At 37.9% G+C, this 25,945-nt stretch overlaps 1 protein-coding gene across 1 annotated transcript in view; it reads right to left on the bottom strand.

The window, feature by feature from the left end:
* The window catches only part of LOC140145892 (adhesion G protein-coupled receptor L2-like), a 217,448-nt gene extending 196,630 nt beyond the window's left edge, over positions 1-20,818 (bottom strand). Inside the window, exon 1 of the mRNA XM_072167599.1 lies at positions 20,797-20,818. The gene's annotated coding sequence lies outside the window, so the exon portion shown is untranslated. The remainder of the gene's footprint in view (positions 1-20,796) is intronic.
* Positions 20,819-25,945: the final 5,127 nt, after the last annotated feature.

Genomic DNA, 25,945 nt, shown 5'->3' with positions numbered 1-25,945 from the left:
CATGCCCATGCAACAGTTTTTACAAATATGACCTCAGATGACCCCTGGTGGCCCTGAAATGACCTTCTAAAATTTTGGCTCTAAATGTTAACTGTACCCTTCATGCTAAGTTTCATGCCCATACGACAGTTTTTACTAATTTGACCTCAGATGACCCCTGGTGGCCTCGAAATGACCTTCCAAATATTTGGTTTTAAATGTTGACTGTACCCACCAAGTTTCATGCCCATACAACAGTTTTTGCTAATTTGACCTCAGATGACCTCTGGTGACCCCAAAATGACCTTCCAAAAATTTGGCTTTAAATGTTGACTGTACCCACTAAGTTTCATGCCCATCCGACAGTTTTTACTAATTTGACCTCAGATGACCCCTGGTAACCTCAAAATGACCTTCCAAAAATTTGGCTTTAAATGTTGACTGTACCCACCAAGTTTCATGCCCATACGACAGTTTTTACTAATTTGACCTCAGATGACCCCTGGTGACCCCCAAATGACCTTCCAAAAATTTGGCTTTAAATGTTGACTGTACCCACCAAGTTTCATGCCCATACGACAGTTTTTACTAATTTGACCTCAGATGACCCCTGGTGACCCCAAAATGAACTTCCAAAAATTTGGCTTGAAATGTTGACTGTACCCATCAAGTTTCATGCCCATACGACAGTTTTTAATAACTTGACCTCAGATGACCCCTGAGTGACCTCGGATGACCCCGTAATGACTTTCCAAAAATTTGGCAAAACCAAAGAACTATTTCATCAAAGTAATAAATCAAAACAGAAAGATGCTTCCTTTACGAGTTGAAAGTGCTACTTTGCTATACTTTACATGAAAGCGACTATCTTAAAGTCGTCATATTTCATTAATTACATGACCGATCAAGCTGTTATTTGGATATGTGATGCACAGTTGAAAATTAATTATTAAAAGATTTGGTGACCTCAGTTGACCTTTGACCTTGTATGTGACCTTTGACCTCACGAAATTGGATAAAGTATGTTGCGCTGAAAAATCAAATTTGGCAATACCAAAGAACTATTTCATCAAATAAATCAAAACAGGAAAGATGCTTCCTTTACGAGTTATCACTCATTGAAAGTGCTACTTTGCTATACTTTACATGGAAAGCGACTATCTTAAAGTCGTCATATTTCCTTAATTACATGACCAATCAAGCTGTTATTTGGATATGTGATGCACAGTTGAAAATTAATTATTAAAAGATTTGGTGACCTCAGTTGACATTTGACCTTGTATGTGACCTTTGACCTCACGAAATTGGATAAAGTATGTTGCGCTGAAAATCTAATCAGGTCGAGTACCTCTGGCCACGCAACTCCCCACCAAGTTACGTCACTGTACCCAATACGGATCTCCAGATAATCTGTTCACAAGGTATTTTGCTTATTACGCATATATTATGCAAATTAGGTACTTAATTACCATATTTTACTCTCAAAATCTAATCAGGTCGAGAACCTCTGGCCCCACTACTCCTCACCAAGTTACGTCACTGTACCCCATACGGATATCCAGATAAGCTGTTGAGATCCTCTGGTCATACTACCCCCTACCACGTTATGTTGACCGTACCCACCAAGTTTCGTGCCCATACGACAGTTTTTAGTCATTTGACCTCAGATGACCCCTGGATGACCTCGGGTGACCTTGACGCACTAACCAATACAAACTTGTTCTGTCTGGGGTGAAGATGCACCCACCCACCAAGTTTGAAGAACGTGCGACCCCAAGTCTCAGAGAAAATAGGTTTTTGCATTTTATGCATAAATTATGCAAATTAGGTACTTAAGAGGAACTATCTGTTATTTTTGAGAATATAATTGCCACGGTCAAAAATAGATTTTCTTTATACTTTCATATTTGATGGACCTTGACCTCAAACTAACACACATGGGATAAATTTCGGAAAAATATCCCCGTTGCCATGGTAACAGGCAAATTTCAATTTTAGGCCTATTTTCACAATTTTTGCATTATTCAGCAGTCAAATTGTCAAGTTTTGAAGCCAGTGTTACTAATATACGCAATATAAATATGATTTTTTCTTTATAACGTATGAATAGGTCAAACCTTAGATGCTGCAATGAAAGTATAAAAATAATCACCAGATGTCAGGGTGGGTTATACCATTTATTTGAAATAGGAGTGTTTTTCAATTTTTTCAAAGTATGAAAATATACCAACTTTGTATAGCTCATAAACCATATGGTAGTGTTCCGATTTCAACATCGACCACAGCATGTTGAGATGATACATTGGTCTTATGAAAAAGTTACATTTGAGCTTGGGGAAAACACATCTGTATATACAGTGTTGCCAGACATTTTCCTATTTTTGTTTTTTTACACAAATCTCACCTTAAGTTAAATGATGTGAAAATGAAACATCATCCTTTCAAGGAACATTTATTACAAAGAGAGTTTTTATTCATATCAAATTTGATCAGTTATAATGGTCAGTGTTGTTCTAAACCACATGGGTGTTGCCATAATTGGGGTTTAATTGTGATTTGTGGATATTTTCAACTTTTTACAAGTCATAAAAATACCAAAATGCATTTCTATAATAAAGAAAGAAACATCGACCTCGTCATGTTGAGATGATACATTGGCCTTATGAAAAAGTAATTTTGATCTGGGGGTAAAACATCAGTTTATACAGTGTTGCCAGATATTTTCCTATTTTTTCAAAATTCAACACAAGTCTCGCCCTAAGTTAAAAGATATGAAAATGAAACTTCGCCTTCATACGGAACATATCTTTTTAGAAAGAAAGTTAATTTCATATTCAATTTGATCATCTGGGATGGTCAGTGTTATTTCTAAGCCATATGGGTGTTGCCATAGCTGGCGTTTAATATGACAATTTAGTTATTTCCAGCTTTTTACAAGTCTTAAAAATAGTACACATCCTTAAAATTATTGTGGAATGAACGCAATATTAAGGTTAAAAATTACCCTAAGAACACTTAGTATGTGAATTTAAATTTTAAATTTGAGTTCGGAAAATATTTCCTTCTATACAGTATTGCCAGTTATATTCAAAATTCAACGTATGTCTCACTTTAGGATTTATATTGTTTAAATCGCTGCCATGAATAAACCACATGGATGATGCCACTATAAATGGAGTTAATAGTGAAATGTGGATACATTTTCAATTTTAAAATGACACCTTATTAAAGTTACAGCTATAGTATTCCAATTTTTCACAAAAACACCCAAAAAGCACACAAATTTGTCCTAATTTGGCGCTTTTATGGGCACTTTTATTTAATGCACCCAATTTGGTGTATTGTCTCCACTGCAAACCCACCAATCGACATACCAAAATTGCTAAGGTACCCCAAAACCGTGGCACATCCCCGTATACCTTTAACTAGGGAGAACCCCTCCGGGTCATGTCATAGGTATACTGTGCCCAGTAGTCCTCTTTTTCTACTTGAAACGGATATTTCCTCAGACAACTTTTATCAACATTTGATGATTTTTTATTTTGCTTTAACCCTGCAAGTATCTGGAAAAGTGTTCATATAAATCTCCTTCAGTCTTGAAAGCTTGATTTTAGTTGCTTCCTTTTTACAAGCTCATACAAATTCATGTCATCAATGAGCAGGGGATGCTTGAATGACAGAGAATTAGCAATAATATCACGCCAGATTTCAATGGTCATTTCTTCTTAATACTTTCGACTCTCCTGCGAGCTCCTCTCGGGAAAGGTAACTGGACATTAATTTGTCTGGCTGTGAAAAGGTTCTGTGCGTTATTGTCTTTGACTATTCTCATATCTTTCGAGACATTTGCTGGATCTATATAGTTTTTTGCCCATTTCTTCCCCATAGCTTTTTTGCAAGTATAGTTGGGATGTGTGCTTTAATAATATGGGGTATGATCTTACTCTTATATGCATCTTTTTGCAATGTAACAATCTTATGTTATTTTAATTTATTTTAGCCTAGCTAGTATGTGTATATTGGTAAAAAACATTATGGCTTTTATGTATATTTTAAAGTATACATGTTTGATGTTTTCTGTGTTGTATTTTAAGGGATTGGTCACCCACCTTTGCACAGTATTTTTGTCGGACCTGAGAGCACATCAGACATACCAAATTGCATTTTGAATACGAGGAATGTATTTCGATACAATAAACATTTTAGGGTAAATTATGCATATTGATTTTTTTTATTTTTTGACATATTACAGTTAATTTAATAAATCTAATGATGTGTATTTAAAGTGTATGTAGCTGGGATGAAAAGCCGACCACTAATCAATTAATTAATGTTAATTGAAAAATTTGACCTTTCATAGTGAAGATATAGATTTTCAGTCCCCAAAAGGAATTTTGGTGAAAAAATCTATATCTTCAATACGAAAGGTCAAATTTTCATATGGACGGCTTTTCATTCCAGCTACATACACTTTAAGTACATATCACTAGATTTATACAATTTACTTTTGAGATCTGTTAAATTTCAAAAATATCAATTTTTAATCATTTGCCATAAAATTTGTATTATATCGCAAATTTCAATGTCTGATGTGCTCTCAGGTCCACAAAAAATATGTGAAAACGTCGCTATTTGAACCCTTATGACTTATAAAAATATCTCACTATTAAACCCTAATTATGGCAACACCCATGTGGTTTGGAACAACACTGACCATTTATACAACTGATCAAATTTAATATGAAAGTAAATTTCTTTCTAATAAACTTTCATTTTCAACCTAAGGTGAAACTAGTGCTGAATTTTGAAAAAATAGGAAAATATCTGGCAACACTGTATAAACAGATGTTTTTCCCCAAGCTCAAATGTAAATTTTTCATAAGACCGATGTATCATCTCAACATGATAAGGTCGATGTTTCATTTTCACATCTTTATTTTAGGAATGCATGCCATTGTATTTTGGCATTTTTAAGACTGAAAAATAGCTGAAAAAGCTGAAAAAAGCTGAAAAAAGCTCAACATACGTTGAATTTTGAATTATGAGATACTATCTGGCAATACTGTATAGAAGGAAATATTTTCCGAACTCAAATTTAAAATTCAAATTCACATACTAAGTGTTCTCATATGGCTTAGAATAACACTGACCATCCCAGATGATCAAATTAATTATGGAATTAAGTGTCTTTCTAAAAAGATATGTTCCATATGAAGGTGAAGTTTCATTTTCATATCTTTTAACTTACGGCAGACTTGTGTTGAATTTTGAAAAAATAAGAAAATATCTGGCAACACTGTATAAACTGATGTTTTACTCCCCCCCCCCGATCAAAATAATTTTTTCATAAGGCCAATGTATCATCTCAACATGACGAGGTCGATGTTTCTTTCTTTATTATAGAAATGCATTTTAGTATTTTTATAACTTTTAAAAAGTTGAAAATATCCACAAATCTCAATAAAACCCCAATTCTGGCAACACCCATGTGGTTTAGAACAACACTGACCATTATAACTGATTAAATTTGATATGAATAAAAGCTCTCTTTCTAATAAATGTTCCTTGAAATGATGATGTTTCATTTTCACATCATTTAACTTAAGGTGAGATTTGTGTTGAATTTCAAAAATAGGAAAATATCTGGCAACACTGTATATACAGATGTGTTTTCCCCAAGCTCAAATGTAACTTTTTCATAAGACCAATGTATCATCTCAACATGCTGTGGTCGATGTTGAAATCGGAGCACTACCATATGGTTTATGAGCTATACAAAGTTGGTATATTTTCATACTTTGAAAAAATTGAAAAACACCCTATTTCAAATAAATGGTATAACCCACCCTGACATCTGGTGATTATTTTTATACTTTCAATGCGGCATCTAAGGTGTGACCTGTTCATACCTTATAAAGAAAACAGTATACATATATTGTGTATATTTGTAACACTGGCTTCAAAACTTGACAAAATGACTGCTGAAAAATGCAAAAATTGTGAAAATAGGCCTAAAATGAAAATTTGGCTGTTACCATGGCAACGGGATATTTTTCCCAAATTTATTTCATGTGTGTTTGTTTCAGGTCAAGGTGCATCAAATATGAAAGTTTAAAGGAAATCCATTTTTTTTCCGTGGCAAACATTTTTAAAAAATTCTCCAAAATAACAGATAATGCCTCTTAATTACCATATTTTGCGCTGAAAAGCGAATCGGGTTGAGATCCTCTGGTCATACTACCCCCTACCACGTTTCATCATCATAGGGCTTAGGGATCTTACGGATCCCCCAGATACAGCTCCACAAGGCGGATTTCTTCAGATTTCCAACCATATTTGTAGAATCGTTCGCATAAATTATGCAAATTAACAACTAAATGCGCATACTTTTCGCCGAAAAACTAATCAGGTGATCAGCAGATATGTATCATAGCTGCCACCAGGTTTCGTTACCATGCGCCCGACGGATCTTGAGATAGTCTGTCCACAAACTCCGCTATCAATTTGCGCTGATTTTCAAGATAAATTATGCAAATTAGCTATGTTAATTTGCATATTTTTCACCGAAAACATACGGTTACGGAGCAAACTTGGATACCCTTCCTCCCACCAAGTAGCGTCGCCGTAGGTCTTACGGTTCCCCAGATACAGCTCCGGACGAACACACATACATCCACACATCCACACACACACCCCCACACACGGACAGACAGAAATAGTGATTACTAAGTCCCATCCTGAACAAAGTTCAGGCGAGACAAAAAGTATACAAAAAGTCCCAAAATTTCAGAATTTGCGAGCGTAAAGCGCAAAAAATCAGGTTTTTTACAAAAAAAAAAAAAAAAAAGGTCCAAATTTGGGGAAGAAAGTCCACTTTTCACAAAATCGCCCCCCTGGAAAAAAAGTCCACTTTTTCAAAATCAGCACCCCAAAAAAAAAATCCTGCATAATGGATTTATCCCCGGTTGAAGCCATTAGGTGCACTTGCTCTTCACTTGTTTCTCTTCCGTTTTTCTCCCTTTGCTCTTCACTTTTTCTCCTTTTCTCTTTCTCTTCTTAACGCCTCCTCCCTCCCCCTTCATCTGCACGTGATGTGTTCTGGTGCCTAAATTATGTCCCTCGTCACTCAAAAAAATCTTGGCATAAAACAAGCTTGATATAGGAAATGAATAGGGAATATCAATTTGTCCATTCCAGGAAAACAAAACACTCATCTACACCTGCCCTGAGTACCAGGTGCTGCATCTGCTGTATGCTAGCTGGACAACTTGAGAATTGGCCAGCCTAATTGATAGTCTGAGGCATTCTCCACTTGGCAACATCACACCAATGCTGCGATGCCTTTTTTTTACATCGCGCCATAACGTGATGAAATTTAAATGTACTGCATCGATATATCGCAGTCGCTATGCAGAGTTTACATTGGCCTTTAAGGTCATTCTGCCAACCTTGATTTTTCAGCAGCCAATCAAATGGGTGCATGGCCGCATCATCGCAAGAGAAAGTGAAGAAGTTGAACAAAATTACCAGTGAAAATTCCACAACGCAATGAGAATTTTAACATTAGGTAAAAACCTATCAGGGGTCAAGGGGGTCCACTCACATATATTGGCACAATTTTTGCAAAATTCAATTTGCAAATTTTTGCCTAGATATTTCACGGTCAATGTCAAATTTTTAGTGGTCCAACATTGAATGACCACCATTTTCTTGGAGCCCGCAATAAATGACCCCTTTTTGTTGAAAAATCCTACAATTTTAGACCGCTAGTATCCGACTCTGGTAGGCACATGTACCGTATGTACGCACTTTCATATAAGAGTGTAAACTGTCTTTTTAACTTGAGTTTCTTCTCTCTAGCTTCATCTTCAAGGAAAATAAACTTTACAAATGACAAGTTATCACGTTATAGCGTTTATAACCACCTACATCTGAGCAGGTGTGTGCCAGTTGTTCAAGATTTCTGCACAAATTAACCACAATATTTTAATTTTAGAACACCATTTGGTGAGAAATTTGAAGAAAAATGGAAGTGTGTGCTTGAAGTAATTACCATCCATGTTGTAGGTGACTAATATATGCCAACTGTGGCTACATTTAAGATGAATGAGTAAGCTTCAACAGTTCATGAAGAAAACTTAAAAAGTGCAGTAATGATTATACACAGATTCATATTTATATTTCGGGAGTAGCATTGTAAAATAAGTGATTCATAGCCGCAAGTTCCACATAGCTGTCTTGCGCTGTACATTAAGGTTAAAAATAAAATTGAACAAAAGCTTGACAAAACAAAAATTTTGGAAAAAAAAAATGAAAAAATGAAAAAAAAAATATAAATAAATAATTTATGCAAATCAGCTGTTTGTTTTTATAGTATATTTTGCACTGAAAATAGTTATAATCAGGTTGTTACAGAGTGGCCCTGCTACCTCCGACTAAGTTACGCCACTGTACCCAACAATGTGAATCTCCAGACCGGTAGGTATTATTGGATGAAAGAAATTATTCATGGAAATAAGCTACAAAATGAGCATCAATTACTTGAGTTGCCAACTAACACAGACATGCGAGTACAGCAGGGGGCATCAAGTCTGATTGAGGGGTTCTGTAATATTTTTTTTGAAATTTTGACCCCCTCCCATTTTATATCTTCATGCTCCTTACATAACAACTTGACCACTCTTTAATTATGGAGGTTCATTTACTGGAGGATTGGGGCACGTTTTACCCCTGGCTGCTAGTACCAGGAAAAAAGTGATAAAAATTGTGGAGGACATTTTCCTTTTGGTCTATGCAATTACGGTATGCAATTACGGTATGCCACAGTTGTCATTATTTTGGTTCATTTTATTGCAAATTTCCTCACTCTTCACACACATTTAATTTGTTTCGGTACATAATAATTTTGGTAAAGAGTCTGCACTGCAATTTTGCACATTTGCACTCATGTAAATTGTGCCAAGTATGCCACTGGTTCACAAGCTTCTTTACCAGCTTATTTTTAATAATAGATATCTTTGAATCTAACACAAATCTTCATTTCATCACCTATCATGCTGAGACCCAACGAAGCGAAGAAGTCGGACAAATCACCATTGTCGGCTTGATCCCCCTCCAGCTGATACTGATGGTAGAGTTGACTCACAACAAAGTCTTCAGCTGTGGGGAATTGTTGATGCTTTTGTCTGGGGTTTGACTGGGGGATAGCTGGCTGTGTGTTGTCACTGATGCATGCATGAACTATTTTGCCCCAAGTAATGCTTGACCAGGTTATGGTGACTTTGAGCGGGACTTTGAGAATCCGTGTCCGCTCATGGTTTGAATGCTTGGGTATAGCCCTACTATAGGGTTGATCTCCACGATATACCCAGAGAACAACTAAAACCCATGTGACATGCGCAGATTTTCAGAAGGGGGGCCAGTCACATTCCCGACTGCTCAAATATTTTTGGCTCGCTTCACCCGCCCTAATCAGACGACTACCAAGGACTCTCTCTACTGTACCCAGAACATTTTATTTAAATAAAAAATGATAGCACTAATATACAAATGTCAATATAAGGCTAATGAAATAAGGAAATTTTAGGGAGCGATCAGTGAAACATCCCATAACCTAACCTACACAAATTTCATGATTAGTTCTCTAAGCTGTCACGCGCAAAGTTAGTTTTTGATATCTTAAAAACGGGAAATCGTATCAAACTGTTGTTACTCACATGTTTTTGGTAGTTACTCTCCTTTTGAAATATGTTACAAAAATTTTGAGGGCAAAGAAATTTGTTTATTTAGGGAGTGGTCATTGAAAACATCCACAATGCTGAGTTTTATATAGGCCAAATAAACATGTTTTCTAACAATAGGCGTATATTAACACGCTGTTGCATATTTCTTCTTAATTATCATAATTATTTTAGCACGAATTGCTGTATACGAATATTGGGTTGTCCTAATTCAACGCCTAATTATTGTTGAAAACAAATAATATAACAAAGTCAGAAATTGGTCATGTGTTAGTTATCTTCAGTAGACAGCATGGTTCAATGCGTACACGTAACCGTGTGATAAGAACTTGAACTGTTAAATGTGCACATTATACGTTGGCCTCGTCTTGTTTTGTTCCTTCTTCATTTTCTTATTTTCCATAAATGATTGTTAATATCATTCACCATTTTATCTTTAAAAAAATATATATTATAACTGTATTGATGAAAGAATAAAAGGTACAGTTTCCATCCATTTCAAACATGATGAACAGTAAAGCTTTTGACTGTGTTAGCCACCCTCAGATGTGGGAAACTATGAAAAAGATGGGTTTCCCAAGTCATCTTGTGGATCTGATCAGCTGCTTTATGAAGACCAAGAATCGGCAGTCAGAACAAGTTGTGGAGACACAGATTGGTTCAAGATTGGAAGAGGCTTACGACAGGGCTGTGTGCTATCACCAAACCTATTTAACATCTACTCTGAAGACATAATGAGAACAGCTTTGGAGGGGTTTGAAGGTGGAGTGAAGTTTGGCGGTACAAGAATTACTAACCTGAGGTACGCCGATGATACCACTCTTATTTGTAGCAGCAGAGTAGAGCTGATTGATCTTTTGAAGCGCATCAAAGAGGCCAGCGAAGAAAAACACCTTCTCCTGAACACAAAGAAGACAAAATAATGGTTGTAGACAGAGAGCGGAAAAGTGATGAGTTTGTGATAGATGGACAGCAGATTGAGGAGGTGAAGCAATTTGAATATCTGGGTTCAATGATTAACAACAGTGGTGACAGCACAACTGAAATTAAGAGAAGACTGGCTATTGCAAGGACAACTGTGCAGGGCATGTCAAGCATATGGAAAAGCAGAGGCCTATCCATTGACCTCAAGGTACGCCTACTTCATGCAACTGTGTTTTCCATTGCCACTTATGGATGCGAGTCTTGGGCTATGACCAAGAATGATAGGAAAAGAGTAGATGCTTTTGAGATGTGGTGTTACAGGAGGCTTCTACGAGTGACATGGAAAGACAGGAGAACAAATTCCTGGATCCTCGACAAGATTGGTACAAGTCTAACCATCAGAAGCGGCATAATGGAGAGAAAGCTGAAGAAACATGGAGGTGTAGAAAAACAGATTTTGCAAGGGGCTATGGAAGGCAACGAGGAAGAGGACGCCCACCAACATCTTGGACTAATGACGTGAAGCTGGTTTCTAACCAGGGAATGCAAGGTGCAACGCACTTGGCATCAGATCGAGTGAGATGGTGTACTCTTGTGAAGACCACATCAGCGCTACACAGCGCCACCTGACACAGAGAGAGAGAGAGAGAACCGGTAATTTAAGTTATCAATAAGGAAACACCGAAATGTAAATCAATCAAAAAGACAAATATATTAAATCAAAGAAAAAAAAATAACAACATTGTCATTCAGATAAGTTTGGCCAAATTAAAAATTAACAATTCCAATACAAGTAACCTTTTGAGTGGGAAACAAACAAAAAATTGCGCCAAGTTGAACCATGTACCTCTCGATTGGTTAAAATGGGGGCCTGCCTCAATCCACTTTTTTACTCCTTTTTTTTAATTTTTACTTTCTTACTTTGACTTCATTGGGAGCATCGTGGCTTAGCGCTTTAGATCCGTATCGAGTGGCGGGATTAGTCACATCACAGCTAATGTGTTAAGCCTTTGGCAAGGCACTTTATATGATCCTGGTTGTTTCAGCCTGGTGTAAAATTGATCCCAGCTTGGGAAGGTTGTTGTGCGTGAGAAGCGGTGGTCCCCTCACAGCAACATTATACACAGAGGAGTCTGGGCCCTAAGTCACTACGCAAGAGAGACAGGCACTCACAGGCATGAACCTTTACCTATTCTGACAGGAAGGATACACAGACCACAATACCCAAACCTAGCTCATCTGATGGCTCTGATATCTCATCACCGGCTCCACTCATTCTAACATGGGACATCCTTCACCGCCTGATTTCATGGTCAAATGAACTACCCTGCAAACTGCTGCAGGGACATCCTGAATGACCAACAAGCTGGACAGTATGGCTACTTATTGCTTCTCATTTTTTTCAAAGATGATACTTTTATTATAATTGACCAAGACATTGCAGTGAATGATAAAAAATAAAAATATTTTTTGGGATTTATAGTGCATGATGCCACCTAGTACTTGAATTTAAATTTTTTGGGGCACCCATTTTCAAGGCCAAAGACAAAGAAGGGCACAAAGACCAACAAGTGATGAAGAATACTCTGTCAAACATTTGGGTGCACCAAGGCCAAAACTGAAAAGGGGCAGGCAATGGCCCAGCTTGGTAGCCACCCTAAAATTCGAGCCCTGACGATGCTAACCCACAGGCCTTTGCACACTTTACATTTTTGCTAACCACTGTGTTCCAAGACATATGCAAACCATTTAAACATTCAGGGATGTAAAGCTCAATATATAGGGTGTATCAAAATGATTGGTACCCACCAGTTTCGGTGTTTATCGACAAGCTTGCTTCTTAAAAATGTCACATTGGATCCTCTTGATATGCCCAGGATTTACGGTTGTATGAGCTTTCCTAATATTCATCTATATAAATAAGGTAGCTCCTGGGTTGCATTTTGTTGTGGTAGTTTTGTCCATAGTCACTGGAAACTGATGGGTACCAAATCATTTTGATACACCCTGTATAGGCACAATCTCCTATTCTACTATATATCATTACTATCGCTACCAGAATCAGCTCCCTGAGTAATGTACAAGACAATTGGGCAGCTAGTTCCTTGTTCAGGGGAATTTCAAGCTAGTGCAATTATTTTAATGAAAACAATTTCCAATCTCACTGGAACTCGAACGCATTGGACTTGGAGTCCGATATCCTATCAACTGCCCAAGTCAAGTTTAGCGCAGATAACTTGGGCAGTGAATGCTTTACCCGCTGTTTCACCTAAAACAGTGGCTCAAAACTATTTTGAATAATGTGCACTCATTTTTTGAAAGACCACTCAATTCAGCTGAACAGCCTTCAAAACTGCTTCATGCCCATCCTGACTGGCCAAAAAGCTGGACAAGACAATCACTTGCTATTAAAATGCTACTTCTCATTTTTTCTAAAGATGATACATCCTCAACAGAGGGAGTATCTTATTTAAATGCGAATAGCAATTTCCTTTTGTTTGGCTCAAAATTAAAAGGGGCAATGTGATCAGTGAAAACTAACATTTAAATAGGGATCTATAAATACAAATCACATATTATTGCTTTAAGGGGGTACTACACCCCTGCCCAATTTTGTGCCTATTTTTGCATTTTTCTCAAAAATTATAGCGCATTGGTGACAAGAACAGTATGTATATTATAGGGGCAAGGACTACAACTACTGCACTGGAAATTTTATTTCAGCACAGACAACAATTGTGGAGTTACAGTCAAAAATGAGGGAAAACCAATATTTGATCAATAAATCAATAACTACCTGCCTTGAGTTGCTGAATTTTCAGTGCAGTAGTTGAAGTCTTTGCCCCTATAATATACATATCTTACCTGTCACCAATGCGCTATATTTTTTGAGAAAAATGCAAAAATAGGCACAAAATTGACCAGGGGTGTAGTACCCTTAATGCATCAAAAGGCTATTTTTGTACCCAGAAAAGCTTAACATATCCAAAATAAATAATGTTAAACAAACTGTTTTAACCCACAGAGAAGTTCTGATATTTATTTGCTTAAATCATCAGTTCCCAGAAAAGGAAAATGATTTCTATGGCCTGCCTGCAAAATCAGAACTCTTGTGCTAGCTTGTTGCTCACTACACTGCACAGCTTTTCTCACCTGGAGGAACCAGCCAGCAAAACATCCAAACAGATGGCTTTATAGATCTAATAATAACATGGTAACCATGGTGATGCTAGTAAACATAGTATTTATTTAGCATGGCAGGAGACATACAACCACCCCGAGACCGCAGATGGTCCGTTTTAATTAGACTGCATACAGAGATATATTGGTATACCAAGTTCACGGTTGACTTGTATGTCACTGACCAGTAGAGCATGTTATACCAAAATCTGTAACCAATTTGTCCTTGTGCATAATTGTTGTAATATTGTTTTGTGTAACTTTTCTCGTTGTTTGGGTATCCTCACTCCTGGGAGGGTAAATTTCAAACATGTGCCAATCCCAACCCCAGGCTCCCCCAAACACTCACATAAGTTGTGTGCCAAAACAGAGCAGCATGGGGGGAAATTCCCCCAGTCGCAACTCTTGCCATCCCATCTGTGGAAACCCCAAATGACTAAACTTTTGACTTACCATGAAAATTTCCTGGTACCGCCACTGCCCTCTCCCCTTAACATGCCATACATAATTTCTTTCACCCTGCATGCCACAACTCTTTGCACATGTTAAATCTTGTAGGCTGTATACCAATAGGATAGTGGTATGATCAATAAGTTTAAAATTGAATATATTTTATACAATTTTGATATTGTGTATTAAAAAAAAATTGTGTGCCAAAAACTGAATAAAAGTTTCTGAAATTCTGGCAGGTACAAACTTCTATATTTTATACAGACACTGCCCAATATTTGTTGCCCATGATATCAACCTCCCCCTATAAAATCCCCCACCCCACTCTCTTGGTGAATACACTTAAAATGTGTCATACTCATTTGCCATTTCTTGACACTCCAGATGATCTATTTTCTTAGCACTGATCACTTTAATAAAACACAGAAGTCGTGTTCACATTGTCGGACGTACGCCCGGCGGAACTTGGTCGGCGCAAGTTGCTAGGAGTAGCGGTATGCGCTGCCAGGAGTAGGTGCAGTGTGAACGATGGTCAGCGTAAGTTCCGCCAGGCGTCGTCCGTCTGACGATTTACTCCTGACAAAAGTCAGGAGTAGCGAGCTGGTGTAACCTCCGCCAGGCGAAGTTGCAATGTAAACGCAAATTACGCCTAGCACCGAGTAAGTTAGACCTTTAGTTGGTCAGAACTAAGAAATTACATATCGCGTGGTTGATAAAGGTCACAGAAACACCGGAAGTGGTAGCCAATGTTTATACCGACCAGAAGTGAATGCTTGGTGAAACTAGTCGGCGTAGTGCCAGGAGTAGGCTAGGTGTGGACACGCGGTAGGAGTAGGGAAAATATTTGTGGAATTTTGATCAATGTTAGCGTAAGTTTACGCCGGGTGTAACTCAAAATGTGAACACGACTAGAGAAGTGTGACAAGCTTGTTAATCATTTTTCAATCCAATGTCAATGACCGTCAGGACACAGCCCTAGGTAAATATATTTTTTAATATGGGACAAAGTCCAAATCTACAAGCAGTAATTATACCAATGTTTAATTAATAATAATAATAATAATATTTATTAATAATTTACTTTTAACACTAAATGATAGTCAAAATATTCCTCACATTTTCATTTCAGAATATTTTCAAAGCCAACTATTGTAAATGGTTTATGTGCAGAAGAGTGTATAATACTATATCGACTTTTTTATTCTCATATTTTTATTTTATTCCATTCTGATGTTGATTTTTCTTTTTGACCAATTTCTATTGAAATAATATACTATCTACTATTCCCTACCAATTCTGCATCATTCCGTTTAGTAAATAGTAGCCACTTGCAAGAAGATTCAGTGCGCATCAATTGGCTCAATTTTCCAGCAACAACCCAAAATCATCATATTATCATAGCATATGAAACAAGGCGGTTCTCGAACCACGAGTCACGCCTGCTTTTGTGACCGCCTGCTTTTGTGATAACTGTTGGTAGAGAGGTAAACAAATTTGACGGTTATCGGCTGGGCACGATTATCTGGCCGATGGTAACTGTACCCACCAAGTTTCATGCCCATGCAACAGTTTTTACTAATATGACCTCAGATGACCCCTGGTGGCCCTGAAATGACCTTCTACAATTTTGGCTCTAAATGTTGACTGTACCCCTTGTGCTAAGTTTCATGCCCATACGACAGTTTTTACTAATTTGACCTCAGATGACCCCCTGGTGGCCTCGAAATGACCTTCCAAAATTTGGCTTTAAATGTTGACTGTACCCATCAAGTTTCATGCCCATACGAAGTTTTTACTAATTTGTCCTCAGATGACCCCTGGTGACTCGAAATTACCTTCCAAATATTTGGCTTTAAATGTTGACTGTACCCACCAAGTTCCATGTCCATCCAACAGTTTTTACTAATTTGACCTCAGATGGCCCCGAAATGACCTTCCAAAAATTTGGCTTGAAATGTTGACTGTACCCACCAAGTTTCATGTCCATACGACAGTTTTTACTAATTTGACCTCAGATGACCCCTGGTGACCCCAAAATGGCCTTCCAAAATTTGGCTTTAAATGTTGACTGTACCCACCAAGTTTCATGTCCATACGACAGTTTTACTAATTTGACCTCAGATGACCCCTGGTGACCCCAAAATGACCTTCCAAAAATTTGGCTTTAAATGATGACTGTACCCACCAAGTTTCATGCCCATACGAAGTTTTTAATAACTTGACCTCAGATGACCCCTGAGTGACCTCGGATGACCCCCTAATGACCTTCCAAAAATTTGGCAAAACCAAAGAACTATTTCATCAAAGTAATAAATCAAAACAGAAAGATGCTTCCTTTACGAGTTATCACTCATGGAAAGTGCTACTTTGCTATACTTTACATTTCCTTAATTACATGACCGATCAAGCTGTTATTGGGATATGTGATGCACAGTTGAAAATTAATTGTTAAAAGATTTGGTGACCTCAGTTGACCTTTGACCTTGTATGTGACCTTTGACCTCACGAAATTGGAAAAAGTATGTTGCGCTGAAAAATCAAATGTGGCAATACCAAAGAACTATTTCATCAAATAAATCAAAACAGAAAGATGCTTCCTTTACGAAGTTATCACTCATTGAAAGTGCTACTTTGCTATACTTTACAAAGAAAGCGACTATCTTAAAGTCGTCATATTTCCTTAATTACATGACCGATCAAGCTGTTATTGGGATATGTGATGCACAGTTGAAAATTAATTATTAACAGATTTGGTGACCTCAGTTGACCTTTGACCTTGTATGTGACCTTTGACCTCATGAAAATCTAATCAGGTCGAAAGTACCTCTGGCCACGCATAACTCCCCACCAAGTTACGCCACTGTACCCCATACGGATCTCCAGATAATCTGTTCACAAGGTATTTTGCTTATTACGCATATATTATGCAAATTAGGTACTTAATTACCATATTTTACGCTCAAAATCTAATTAGGTCGAGAACCTCTGGCCCCGCTTACTCCTCACCAAGTTACGCCACTGTACCCCATACGGATCTCCAGATAAGCTGTTCACAAGGGTTTTTTGCTTGATACGCATCAAATACGCATAAATTATGCAAATTAGGTACTTAATTAGCATATTTTGCGCTGAAAATCTAATCAGGTCGAGAACATCTGGCCACGCTTACTCCCCACCAAGTTACGCCACTGTACCCCATACGGATCTCCAGATAAGCTGTTCACAAGGTTATTTTTTGCTTGATACGCATCAAATACGCATAAATTATGCAAATTAGGTACTTAATTAGCATATTTTGCGCTGAAAATCTAATCAGGTCGAGAACATCTGGCCACGCTACTCCCCACCAAGTTACTTCACTGTACCCCATACGGATCTCCATATAATCTGTTCACAAGGTATTTTGCTTATTACGCATAAATTATGCAAATTAGGTACTTAATTACCATATGTTGCGCTCAAAATCTAATCAGGTCGACACCCTCTGGTCATGCTACCCCCTATAAAGTTTCATCATCATAGCACTTACGGTTCTCAAGATAACGCGTTCACAAGCTTTTTCCGAACACACGCACACACGCACCCACCCCCCCACACACACACACGGACACACACACACCATAGTGATTACTAAGTCTCTCCCTGAACATTCAGGCGAGACAACAAACAAGGCATGAAACCAGCCAAAACCTCTGCATGAGTCACACTGCTCCTCCTTCTCCTCCACATCATCAATCTCATCATCATCTATTTTCTTGAGTGACGCTCCATACTATTTAAAGATGTTGACATCATCACTACCTGAAGAATCTTATTTATTGTTATTGTACATTATGTCTAATATACCCGATGGCTTATTTATTTATTTGTTGCGCAATGAATGCGCATTTATCCATGTTTTTAAAATTTGAAAGCAAAGAAGCAATTTGCAAAGGATTCTGTCCTGGAATTAAAATACCATTTGCCATTTGCAACTCTATAGGTATAGCAGTTCTTGAGTTAATGTCCAAACATATTTTTCTTATATTTTGGCACATACCATACAGTCATGTGCCACCATCTGAATTCCCTATTTTCAATATAAGGCTGGCTTTGTTGCTTTTCATCACAAATCTGCAAAATTTCTCTTGATTTAGAACAACCTCATCTGGGAACAGCCCTCGAGGCCTCAAGCCCAAGAGCATGAAGAGTCAAAGTAATTCTGAGCATTTTAGGTTAGGACTAGGGTAATAGGGATAAGGTTAGGGTTAGAGTTAGTATTGGAGTTAGAATTACTTTAGGGTTAGGGATAGGAGTATCGGTAGGGTGGTTTTAGATTATGGTTATGTTTTGGGTTAGGGTTTACGGGTTAGGATTATGTTTAGGGTTAGGATTAAGGGTTAAGTTTTGTTAAATATGTTTGATATATGCCCGGGAAGTTATGTTATATGCTCAGTGGCGGCACCAGGAATTTTTTCGGGGATTAGGGGCAAAGTGAATTTCTGGGGGCCTAAATCGACAAATTTTGTGCAAAATTGCTGCAAAAAGCGGAAATTTACGTAAATTTTGGGTTTTTTGCCTCAAAACTGGGGGCAAAAAAAATATTGGGGGGGGGGGGCAAATGCCCCCCTTGCCCCCGTAGCGCTGCCACTGTATATGCTCCCCATCAACCACTTCTTCAGCTTATTCCCCAAGATTTCTACGGTCAAATGATATCAATGTCTGGAAGGTATTGACGATAACCTGTGACATCATCTCTACCTGGGGAGCATCGGCGGTATGTCATACCCACCCAACCAAATGATTATGATATCCATGATTAATACCATGTGTTGAGTGACGAATACAACGAGAATCTGTAAAGGTGCGAAAGGATATCCGCTTAAGATCGTATTTCACTTTTATTATTTTTCCAATTTGTAATGAGCTTAAGGTGCATGCTTATTGGCTTGTCAGGTGTCGCCCTTATAAGCTAAAATTACATTTTTGTGATCTCTAACGAAAACAATACTGTGATATACCTGTGACCATGTAGGCTATATGGAACGATTAAAATGGCAATTTTAAGCTGTTTGCTTTTGCATGAAATTTGGTGCTCAAAAATGTTTTTTTCACCAACTGGTAATGGGATATCATTAAATACTTTTACAGAAACATAGGAAACCACTTGAGATATGGTGAAAATGGTAGAATGAAAAAATATGGGGACCATGCGTTAAATTTACCTGCAAGTAAACTTTGCTTTAGGTTAAAAGATGAGTCGGGAGCAGTGCATGAACTAGTGGTGTTTGTGCTCAAATATTGAGAAAAATAATGCACACACCCATAGGTAATGTTATGGCCTTACGTTAGATCCCAAGTCTCATTGTAATGAGTTTTATTTTCTGCAACTGCATGATTTTCACTGGACAGATGCAAAACGTTTGTTTTCACCTATTATTTGCCATAACTGCAGTACACAAGGAAATATAAAAGTGACCATTGGCTTCTTTGAATCATTTCCTAAGATTAATGAATTACTCTGCAGAAATAACTTTTATTTAAGCAAAATAGCCAAAACGGAAAAATATGACCTGAAGGCCTGACTCGCTTAAGACACTTGGTATTCTTTCCATGTCCCAATGATTCTTAAAGGATGATTCTAGAGTACCGTACTTAAACTCGACTTACTACCAATCAGCTCAGGATTAAACTGGTAACCCTAGTAAGGCACAACCACCCAGTGACATTTCACCTGTTTAATTTTGTCTGTTCGAATGCAGGAAGTTTTTAACATACTGGTGGTGCTGAGATTCAAACAGGAAATTCCAAACAAATCGGTATCTAATGGTGCTTGCATTTCACATAGTTATCATTCCTATGTCTGACCAGGGAAGTGATCTGACTGTGCTGCTAACAACACTTGGCCTAATTAACAGCAATTGTCATCTATAATTATAGGATTTATTATTTGTGGATTTTCCCGGTTACATATTACCCATACACATATGTATATTCGTCTCAGATTTTGAGGCTATGAATAGGCCTTCTTTTGTAAGATCGTGTCTAACCTACTTCACAATAACCTTTCTTGGGATGGGGTTTGGGGAGGGGGTAGACCCTCAAATGAACTTGAGCCATAACTCCCTCAAGTACAAGATAGATATTCGATTAGGCCCACATTTTAAAATGGCTCAAAATACCAACAAGTACTGGGAAAAGGTTAGGACCAGTGGTATAGCCAGGGGGCAAAGGGGAGCAGCTCCCCCCCTTGTGAGATGTCTTCCCCCCCCCCCTTTTTGCCCTCCTGTTGGATGCAGGCTGCCCTGATATTTAATATATATATAATATTTCTATGCATTTTTTGTACCTTTTAGCCCATCTTTTGGTGGCAAATTTTTGCTAAATTTTTACCCCATTGAAAGTTGCCTTGCCCTCCCCCCTCTGAAAAATCTTACGCCTACCTCAAAATGACATTTAACTAGTTTCAAAACTTGACAAGACTACCAGAAATAATTGAGTGCTACCTGAATTGTGACACAACAAATGCTGATATTTGACTTACCAAAATATATTCATTTCCACTTTATATCCAACTATCCCTTGCTGAGATAGAGATGGTGTGCCATCCAACAAACATTTCCAAGCTATCTGAAAGATATAAAATAACATTTGAGGTAAAATTATAGCTTAAACAGAGAATCAATTTGCACTTGCAAGGTCTTCAGACTATAAATTTTTAAGTCATATACCGTATTCTCAATAATGAACTCCCCCTGGGCATTTCTTTTTCCAGATGGGGGTGCGGTGGGGTGGGGCCTGATTAAAAGTCTTTTTTGTAATGATAATTCCCATTAAAACTGACATATCTAGTACCATCTGGCTGTAAATACAGTTAATAATAATGGACACATCCCGGGAACACACATATTTTCAGATCAGTTTGGTATAAAAATAAAAATGGTGGGGTGTTTATTAGGGGGGCTTTAATAAGAGAGAATACAGTATTATAATGCCAGTATGTCATAACGCTTCAATGCTATTGGCTCCCTCAGTTGGTTGGATCGCTGGTCTAGACAGGAGTCCCAGGTTCAATCCTGGCCAAGGATGGACATTTTTTTCCTCGGCCTACAGGAGGGAAAGAATAAGGAAAGAATAAATTACGAGCATTAGGCAATAGAACCAAATTAGTTTGGTCTTTCGATCAACCATCGATGCTTGGTCGATCCTTCTTATTTATAAAATCAATTAATTAACTATTGTTAATTGTGATTACATATAAATCTGTGCATGTAATAATATTGTCCAATACAAATTTACCAGAAATTCTGATTCATTAGTTGAAGCAGCATTGATGGTTGATCCAAAGATCAAACAAATTTAGTTCTGGCGCCTTACACCATTATTATGTTTTGATGGATCCAAGTTGTGATAATATTGGATCCAAAACATAATAATGATAAAATTGATGCTTTTTTACGCCCAATATTTATTGTTCGCTATGAGTTTTAAATATTGGACTCGACTCACGCCTCGCCCAATATTTTAAAACTCATAGCTCACTCAATAAATATGGGCTCAACCTATCAATTTTATATCACAGTCGGCCATGCACTGTGATATTGAACCTCAATTTTTGAAGAAACCATAAATAAAGTTTGGTATCAGTTTCTCCAGAGTCGTTTTGCCTGCAAGACCTAACCCCAGCCCTACCATAGGGTCTTTTGACCATGGCACCCCATGTGTTATGTCCAGAGAATTGCTAAACCTAGTGACCACCCCTGGCAAAAAACCTTTTTTGGGGTGGGGTGGTCACTGGGTTTTAGGAGTTCTTGGTGTATAGTGCATGTCTCGAAGTATTGCGTGTTTGAAAAGGCCCTGTGGTGGGGCTAGACCTAACTCTGGCAATATTTTCTCTGATGGGTGATAGTTGGTGTATCATGTAACAGAAGTAGATGCAATCGGTGAACCTTGTTAATGACTTTCCAAAGTTCAAAGAAAGTGACACAAAACTGGAGCTGTGCGATCTAATTTAATTTCCTAAGATATTATTTACTCGTACAACTCGTATAACACATATTATAATAATCATCATATATGAAAGCGCTGGTCACGCTACTAAACAAAATGGAATTTTTCCGGTCAACTTTTGATCAAATTTACTGATAATTTCCGCATAATCTCGCCGCAAGACCTGAATGCGGTGGCCTTTGCTCCTCATACCCTGATAACGGGTGGTAGTACAAGGATCACATGACAAATAACCAAGGGGCATCGGCATCAAGTTGATGGTTTTTATCATATTCAATCATTCAAAAGTGACACAAAACTTTATAATTTAATTTACTAAGATAATAATGATATGGTCAGTCATGCAACTTGAGGAAACTTGTTGCGGCTAAGTTGTTTGCCTCCATGTCAGGTTGCACAGTTCAAAGGAAGATGGAAGTCTTCACATAAATGGACTATTCCATTTAAAATCCACACTCCCCCTGTGGAGGATTTTGGAAATATCTTCCACAGAGGGAGTTTGAATTTTAAATAGAATGAACACCTCATGCTCGTTTCATAGTCCACTTCGCGTACACGAATGTTTCGACGCGATAAACCTTGAGGCGGAATTTTACGATCTCCGCGGTAAAAAAACCCTTCGCTCGAGTTGGATTTTGTTCAACTCAAGTGAAATTTCGCGCGCGATAAAAGTTGCTGATTGGCTCCTTTGCCGGAAAGGTCACGGCATTGACCCCTTCACAGAAAGCTGTATTCTACTGAATAAAATCGCTAAAACCTTTCTCACTATAGCATATCAAAACAGGTTGGACTCATCCTGTACGACGTCTTAAAAGATAGGTCCTGGTCATATGCTCTTTGCCGCGGAACCATATGGAATTCTCCATCCTCTTGGCGATGTCTGATGAAAGGCCTCACACAGTAACTTCTTCTTTGTCTTCGACGTTGTCGAACTTCGAAGTCTTATAATAATCAAAAGTATTGCTATGGTTATGTTTTGGGATGCTAGAGCAAAAAGCCTACTCCTCATTGCAGGAGCCATTTTCTTCTTGTGCACAGAGGCTAGAAGAGAAAAATTTTAACATAAACAACTTTTCCCGCATAAAAAAACAACTTGTTGCTTAAATAAAAGCTACGCATGCATGCCAATTATGACCTTCCAATACCAGCCCCATACACATGCACGAACGAAGGTTAGGCCTACGCACAATCACACCCACCCCAACAAACAACCCCTCCCTCATATAGACACAAACATCCTACGATTTAGGCCTTTACACACAGACATCATTAATTTGAGGCCTACAAAACCTTATGACTTATGTCATGATGAAACATCAGATACATAAAATCTCTTTAATACTCAAACATGATTTTTATTTAGATTGTTTGCATTCATGACATGACTTGCCCGCCTCTTCAATTATTTTTCAAACACTTTTGAAGCATACTGAAAACCCCCAAAATACAACAATACCTGATGTATAATGTAGCTGGCAATCACTAAAATCATCATCAAACACAACGATCGGCAACACCAACAACGAAACAGCAACACTAACCTTGCGATAAATGTTTTATCGCGAGAAGTACATTTGAGTATGAATCAATTTTATCGCGCTAAGACCTTGGTGAATTTTTTCGCAAAAAATTCGTGCAGACGTGAAGTGGACTATGAACAATCTTCAGGCAGGTCCATTTGAATTTCATACACCCTCTGAGAAAGATTCAATCTGAATCTTCCACTGAAAGAGGTGGAGTTTCAAATGGAACTGCCTAATGTGTCCAAAATCTTCCACAAGGGTAGTGTGGATTTTATATAGCCCAACAGGACTTAGACAATTCTCGCTATTAGCAATACAGAATCGCCCAATGTTATGGATGTAATCGTTAAAGCATAAGGTCGACAGCGCAATGTTTATTTGCGATGTGACAATCGTGATTTTTAGTTTGTCAAAATAAAGGTGTTACGTTACACACGAATCAATACTCAATAATACTTAATAATGTGATTTGAAATGTGCACAATTAATTTTTTTTCTATCGACGGCGGTAATACCGTTATATTGACAAACTAAAAATATTGTCACGTGTTCCTATGTAATAGCATGGTAATATTCAGATTATGTAGACTTGATGTCGACCTTTTCCCATGATACATCATTTATTTTCCCATGATACATCACGATTACATCGCAACTGTTGGCGGCGCCTTTATTGCTAATAGCGAGAATTTGAAGAACCACTGACCCGATACCAAATTTACTACAAAGCACCGTATTTTGGCATTTGGGGAGAACCCTACATCTTGTGGAATGAAAAGTTTTGTGAAATTGATTGTAAAATCTTAATCCTATCAATAATTGGTACCTAACCATTTTAAATACTTATTGAAATTCAGGCTCACATTTTTTTGGTTCTTTGCACAGCAGAAAAATCACATATTTCAGTGCGTATTAGTAGCGTAGCCAGGATTTTCAGCCCCATATGTCAATTTTTTGTCCCATTTTTAGTCATTTTAAGTATACTTTACTCTTTGCCGTCCCCATTATTCCCTGATAAATATCTGGGGGGGGGGGGCAACCTGTCCCCTGGCTCCCCATTTATATAATTAGCTATGCCCCTGCTACCCATACACCAAAAAAGTCCATACTGAGAGGGAGTATTTTGCACATCATGGTTTCAGAAGCAAGAAATGGTTGCAAACATTTCAACATCAAAATTATCTTTCTCTCCTTTTGTCTATATTTCCAGGAATGCTTATTTTAATTTGAAATATGGCTTCTGAACATCTAAGATAGTGTGTGCATTTCTAGTTAAAAAAAACATTCAACAAAATTGGCAAAGTGCGAAAAATTTATTGTGCAAAAATTTCCACTTTTATAGTTTGTCTCATTACTCTCATAGCCTCGCATATTATGTTTAGGTATTAGAAATAGCACTTGTGTACTGGACATAACAGACACACCCCAGCAGTGTGACATTCTGGTCACCAATTAACCTGTCCAATAATTATTTGGATATATGATTCTTGTCAAGACCGACCGACTAGCGAGAAAATCAGTGGGGCGCTCTTGTGGGGAATGCCTACAGAGTGAGTCGCCGGTCATCTCTTGCTACTGAAACCAATACATGAAGGTCAATGATAGCAAACTGAGCGTGATCAACATCATTGTATAAGAGGGCGCTTTAACAAAATATGTCACAGGGAATAGGCCTAGCATGAGTTTTGGCTTATTTGTTATTTCATATAAAAGGTCAACTGTAACAAAACTGAACACTCTATAACCGTACTTAAACACAATGTCAGGGAATACAAAAAATGTACTTACAGAGCTTAATCTTGTGTCATTTGTCATTTCTTGTTACTGAAGCCAATGAGAAGCTCACCGGGGAGGCCATGGCCATTGCCATTATGACAAGGACGTAAATCAGATAAGGGACAGGGGGCTATGTCCCCCCACTTTTCAAAGTGGGAGGTACAGGTCCGTATCTAGGGGGGTTGGGGCGGATGTCCCCCCCCAACCCCAAAATACCCAAAAAGTCCCCTTTTTTACCCCAAAAGTCCCATTTGAGAATGTAGCGAGCACAAAAATTGGGGTTATGCCTTTTTGGTCAAAAAAGGTCCACTAAAATTTTGGGGAAAAAATCCACTTTTTCAAAATCCACCCCTAGTCTAGACTGCGCTGCATTCCTTTTTTTTT

Source organism: Amphiura filiformis, chromosome 2 (assembly GCF_039555335.1).
Source record: "Amphiura filiformis chromosome 2, Afil_fr2py, whole genome shotgun sequence".
In the NCBI taxonomy this organism is placed as follows: Eukaryota; Metazoa; Echinodermata; class Ophiuroidea; order Amphilepidida; family Amphiuridae; genus Amphiura; species Amphiura filiformis.
Note: the sequence above shows the minus strand (reverse complement) of the source record. Positions and strands in the feature narration are given on the sequence as shown.